At 30.7% G+C, this 6,550-nt stretch overlaps 2 pseudogenes; both read left to right on the forward strand.

Moving 5' to 3' along the window:
* The first annotated feature begins 864 nt into the window (after positions 1-864).
* Positions 865-1,440, forward strand: LOC105853053 (peroxisomal OPC-8:0-CoA ligase 1-like; annotated as a pseudogene).
* Positions 1,441-2,806: 1,366 nt separating this feature from the next.
* LOC101492071 (peroxisomal OPC-8:0-CoA ligase 1-like) overlaps positions 2,807-6,550 on the forward strand; it is a 5,952-nt pseudogene continuing 2,208 nt past the window's right edge.

Raw genomic sequence — 6,550 nt, forward strand, 5'->3', positions numbered from 1 at the left:
ACAAACACAATTTTTAACGTGGAAAACATCCCTCATATTGAGAGAATAAAAAACCACGGGACCTAGTCCAGTAAAAAATTCCACTATAATAATTAATGGGTACACCAGAGTCTTCCTAATAACAATAGGGAACTTCAATAAACAATAACAAACTTATAACAACCTTCCACTAAACTGGGTATGCCAAAGTAACTCTCAGAGAAGATAAAACTTCTCAAACTATATATTAAAGCAACAAATTCAATGGTAAGAATAACATACTAAATTTGTAGATCAAAATGGAGAGCTAGTTTGGTACACACCTGTTACCACTACCAGAACTAAACCCTTATTTTTCTTCTCTGGCAACCGTACTCTTTTCTTCATCACGTCTAAAATAGGGATTTCAAATTCCTTTTATTTCTTTCACATGGGCCTAGCCCAATAATATCTTTTTTTTTTCTTTCGTTCTTTTATTTCAATAATATAATACTAATAATAATACTAATACTAATAAAACTAGTGAGTTCCACTTAGGGAGTGAGTCCACCCAACACTAAACATGTTCATTCTGATTTTAATTAGAAATTTTTATAATAAATACTAAGAGTATGCTTATTATGAATTTTGGTGAAAATTATTATGGTTGAATGAGTTTAAAAAGAGGAAGTCTTTTAAGAACTACACTAAGAAGAGTATATTTGTGGAAATTAGTATAGAATTTTGCCTTTCATGTTTTTTATTTTTTATTGAGGTACGATGTACAATACTTTAAATTAACAATTAATATACTAGAAACATTGCTTAGTTGCTCATAGTATTATTAGATAGGTATAATCTCAGTTTCTATTATAGATGCTTATCATGGTTGTTATTTTAGTTAACATGAAAGACATTGTGATGGTAGGTTATTTAAGTAACGAGGAGGCAACTAAAATCAACCCTTACTTCAGAGGGTTGGTTAGAAATAGGGGATGTTTGCTATATTGATAGCGATGAATTCTTATTTGTGGTTGATCGCTTGAAAGAGCTAATTAAATACAAGGGATATCAGGTCAGAATCTAGCTATTGTCAATGTCTGTTTATTCAACTAAAAAATTGAATTAATCAAACACAATTTGGACAAGAATAAATATAAATATTGTCAATCTCATGGAAAAATTTCTCTTGGTTTTATTTGACGTTACAGGTCCCTCCAGCAGAACTTGAGGCTCTGTTGCTGACTCATCCTTCTTTTATACCGTAAGCCTTTCATATACCTTAATTTTAGTTTTCTGTGTGATTTAATTTATCAAAAACATAATGTGGGAAAATAAAGAGACATTTGCCTGTTTTGTATGTGGTATGTAAATATTAGATATCCCGATAAAGATTCTGACCAGATTCCAATGGCATATGTAGTGCGGAAGACTGGAAGTAACATATCAGAAAAACAAGTTATGGATTCTGTTGCAAAATAGGTTTATTTGGAACACTTTTTTCACAATTGCACAGTTTTTTATGAGATGATTCAAAAAAATTTCAGGTTCTTCAGATTTGTCAACATCTGCTTTCTCTAGTTCTAGTAAATCTACACCATGTGGATATACACTCAGATCCAACCACTGCCTTTCTATTCATCTTTTTTCAGTCAGCGTCAGATTTATCTGCGGGTTTACCAGTGTTACCCTTAATAGGATCATACAAATCTTTACTATATAACATGTCTTCCATGAGAGTCTTCCAAAGTGTGTAATTAGAAGAGTTGAGTTTAATCATATACGGACCTTTATTTTCCTCCTCCATTTAAATGCACAAATCAAATCAACCGAGCTCTAGATACCACTTTTCTGGGAAAAACCAGAAATAATTACCAATAACTATCTCAATATAGCAGAATATTTTTCCCCCACCTGTGTACATAAATGGCCAAACAGAAAATAAAATTCCACAGAGCAAAATTAATTGGCAGAAAATTAAATATGAGACAAACACAATTTTTAATGTGGAAAACTTCCCTCATATTGAGAGAATAAAAAACCACGGGACCTAGTCCATTAAAAAATTTCACTATAATAATTAATGGGTACACCAGAGTCTTCCTAATAACAATAGGGAACTTCAATCAAAAATAACAACTTTATAACAACCTTCCACTAAAGTGGGTATGCCAAAGTAACTCTCAGAGAAGATAAAACTTCTCAAATTATATATTAAAGCAACAAATTCAATGGTAAGAATAACATACTAAATTTAGATCAAAATATGGAGAGCTAGTTTTCTACACACCTGTTACCACTACCAGAACTAAACCCTTATTTTTCTTCTCTGGCAACCGTTCTCTTTTCTTCATCACGTCTAAAATAGGGATTTCAAATCCCTTTTATTTCTTTCACATGGGCCTAGCCCAATAATATCTTTTTTTTTTCGTTCTTTTATTTCAATAATATAATACTAATAATAATACTAATACTAATAAAACTAGTGAGTTCCACTTGGGGAGTTAGTCCACCCAACACTAAACATGTTCATTGTGATTTTGATTAGAAATTTTTATAATAAATACTAAGAGTATGCTTATGATGAATTATGGTGAAAATTATTATGGTTGAATGAGTTTAAAAAGAGGAAGTCTTTTAAGAACTACACTAAGAAGAGTATATTTGTGGAAATGAGTATAGAATTTTGCCTTTCATGTTTTTTATTTTTTATTGAGGTACGATGTACAATACTTTAAATTAACAGTTAATATACTAGAGACATTGCTTAATTGCTCATAGTATTATTAGATAGGTATAATCTCAGTTTCTATTATAGAAGCTTATCATGGTTGTTATTTTAGATAACATGAAAGACATTGTGATGGTAGGTTATTTAAGTAACGAGGAGGCAACTAAAATCAACCCTTACTTCAGAGGGTTGGTTAGAAATAGGGGATGTTTGCAATATTGATAGCGATGGATTCTTATTTGTGGTTGATCGCTTGAAAGAGCTAATTAAATACAAGGGATATCAGGTCAGAATCTAGCTATTGTCAATGTCTGTTTATTCAACTAAAAAATTGAATTAATCACACACAATTTGGACAAGAATAAATATAAATATTGTCAATCTCATGGAAAAATTTCTCTTGGTTTTATTTGACGTTACAGGTCCCTCCAGCAGAACTTGAGGCTCTGTTGCTGACTCATCCTTCTTTTATACCGTAAGCCTTTCATATACCTTAATTTTAGTTTTCTGTGTGATTTAATTTATCAAAAACATAATGTGGGAAAATAAAGAGACATTTGCCTGTTTTGTATGTGGTATGTAAATATTAGATATCCCGATAAAGATTCTGACCAGATTCCAATGGCATATGTAGTGCGGAAGACTGGAAGTAACATATCAGAAAAACAAGTTATGGATTCTGTTGCAGGACAGGTTTATTTGGAACACTTTTTTCACAATTGCACAGTTTTTTATGAGATGATTCAAAAAATTTTCAGGTTCTTCAGATTTGTCAACATCTGCTTTCTCTAGTTCTAGTAAATCTACACCATGTGGATATACACTCAGATCCAACCACTGCCTTTCTATTCATCTTTTTTCAGTCAGCGTCAGATTTATCTGCGGGTTTACCAGTGTTACCCTTAATAGGATCATACAAATCTTTACTATATAACATGTCTTCCATGAGAGTCTTCCAAAGTGTGTAATTAGAAGAGTTGAGTTTAATCATATACGGACCTTTATTTTCCTCCTCCATTTAAATGCACAAATCAAATCAACCGAGCTCTAGATACCACTTTTCTGGGAAAAACCAGAAATAATTAGCGATAACTATCTCAATATAGCAGAATATTTTTCCCCCACCTGTGTAGATAAATGGCCAAACAGAAAATACAATTCCACAGAGCAAAAATAATTGGCAGAAAATTAAATATGAGACAAACACAATTTTTAACGTGGAAAACTTCCCTCATATTGATAGTTTAAAAAATCACGGGACCTAGTCCAGTAAAAAATTCCACTATAATAATTAATGGGTACACCAGAGTCTTCCTAGTAACAATAGGGAACTTCAATCAACAATAACAACCTTATAACAACATTCCACTAAAGTGGGTATGCCAAAGTAACTCTCAGAGAAGATAAAACTTCTCAAACTATATATTAAAGCAACACATTCAATGGTAAGAATAACATACTAAATTTGTAGATCAAAATGGAGAGCTAGTTTTCTACACACCTGTTACCACTACCAGAACTAAACCCTTATTTTTCTTCTCTGGCAACCTCTTCTCTTTTCTTCCTCACGTCTAAAATAGGGATTTCAAATCCCTTTTATTTCTTTCACATGGGCCTAGCCCAATAATATCTTTTTTTTTTCTTTCGTTCTTTTATTTCAATAATATAATACTAATAAAACTAATGAGTTCCACTTGGGGAGTGAGTCCACCCAACACTAAACATGTTCATTGTGATTTTGATTAGAAATTTTTATAATAAATACTAAGAGTATGCTTATGATGAATTATGGTGAAAATTATTATGGTTGAATGAGTTTAAAAAGAGGAATTCTTTTAAGAACTACACTAACAAGAGTATATTTGTGGAAATGAGTATAGAATTTTGCCTTTCATGTTTTTTATTTTTTATTGAGGTACGATGTACAATACTTTAAATTAACAGTTAATATACTAGAAACATTGCTTAGTTGCTCATAGTATTATTAGATAGGTATAATCTCAGTTACTATTATAGATGCTTATCATGGTTGTTATTTTAGTTAACATGAAAGACATTGTGATGGTAGGTTATTTAAGTAACGATGAGGCAACTAAAATCAACCCTTACTTCAGAGGGTTGGTTAGAAATAGGGGATGTTTGCTATATTGATAGCGATGGATTCTTATTTGTGGTTGATCGCTTGAAAGAGCTAATTAAATACAAGGGATATCAGGTCAGAATCTAGCTATTGTCATTGTTTGTTTATTCAACTAAAAAATTGAATTAATCACACACAATTTGGACAAGAATAAATATAAATATTGTCAATCTCATGGAAAAATTTCTCTTGGTTTTATTTGATGTTACATGTAATACCCCAAATTTTATAAAAAAATCATTTTATTTATCTAATAGGATTTTAGATATTTAATTTAGTATTGCATGTATTAGAATATATGTTGATAAATTATTATGATCCATTCTCCTTATATGTGTATTTAATATAATGTAATAAGTTTATAGATATTTAATTTAGTGAATAAGATAAATTGTTAATATTGTATTTTTCTATTTTATCTAATCATTTTTATAAAAAATATTATTATTTTAATATGAATATTTTAGAGAACAAGTTTTTACTATGGAGGAGTAAAATAAATTATTTAATTATTAATGATTTTAAAAAACAAAATATTTATAAAAAAAAAAAAATGGGTCAGACTGCTATTTACACCTTATTTCTAGTTCTTTAATCTAATTGGGTCTTTATTACACTGCAACAGACTTTCTCATCTTTACCATTGATCTGCTTGTTACACCCCCATTTTTCTGTTTGAATAAGGACTTTGGTCCACTCCATTTTAAGTATTTTAATCTGCTACTTTTGGCACCTTGGTAATTGCTAGCTGCACCCCCCACCACAAATTAAAAACCAGCCTCGCAGTCTTTTTCCTGATGCAGTCTTCTTCCACTCTAGACGCTGCCGCCATTGAAATTCTCACACATCTCTCTCCTCTTCATTTCGATGAACTATTTAAAGAAACATAACCCTCACCAATATCCCCTTCATAAAATCAATTTCATATTTCCCTCGTGATCACAAAGTTGCGACTCATTCTCCTTCGTCATCAACATCGTCGCGAAGCCTCTTTCGGTGGCTGTTGCAAGCACCGTTGTGAGTAAGTAACTACCATATATTCAAACTCAATGCTCAATTCCTAAATTTCGTGAACAATCACATTTGAAACCACGACCAAATCCGACATTCGAACTGCTGGCCTTGGACCTCGATTCCGATCACCACGGTGGTTGTTGAAAACCATAGTTTCGCGTTGCACGCATCAAACGCTTCATCCTAGATCTGTCGTCTTTCAATTTTCCAACGATCATGAAAATCCGTCATTGCCGCGTTTTGGGTCGTTGTTACCACTCAGCATTTTCGAGTCGTTATGTTGGTATGATTTTTTGGCTTATCTTTCTGCGTTTTTTTTTACATACCTTCTTGCTCTTAATATTTCTTTTTAATATTCATGTTTTACATTAAAAATAATAATAATTACGTTTTAAATTATAATTATAACTATATATATATATATATATCAACTAATTCTAAATAAAGAATTTTAGTATGAGTACGTGTACGTGTAATCTCCTTGGAGTAGCTAAGCTTGTGCATACTATTTAGTTTCTTCATATATATTTATAATTGCTATTGTTAAGTCTGAAAATATATAATTTTTTTCAATTATTCTAATAAATTAGATATTATTATTATCATTATTATTATTAAAATACCATAACTATTATTTATTTCAAATATTAAATGATCCAATATATGTAGATATGCATATAAAAATATATATATATATATATATATAT

Source organism: Cicer arietinum, chromosome 3 (assembly GCF_000331145.2).
Source record: "Cicer arietinum cultivar CDC Frontier isolate Library 1 chromosome 3, Cicar.CDCFrontier_v2.0, whole genome shotgun sequence".
In the NCBI taxonomy this organism is placed as follows: Eukaryota; Viridiplantae; Streptophyta; class Magnoliopsida; order Fabales; family Fabaceae; genus Cicer; species Cicer arietinum.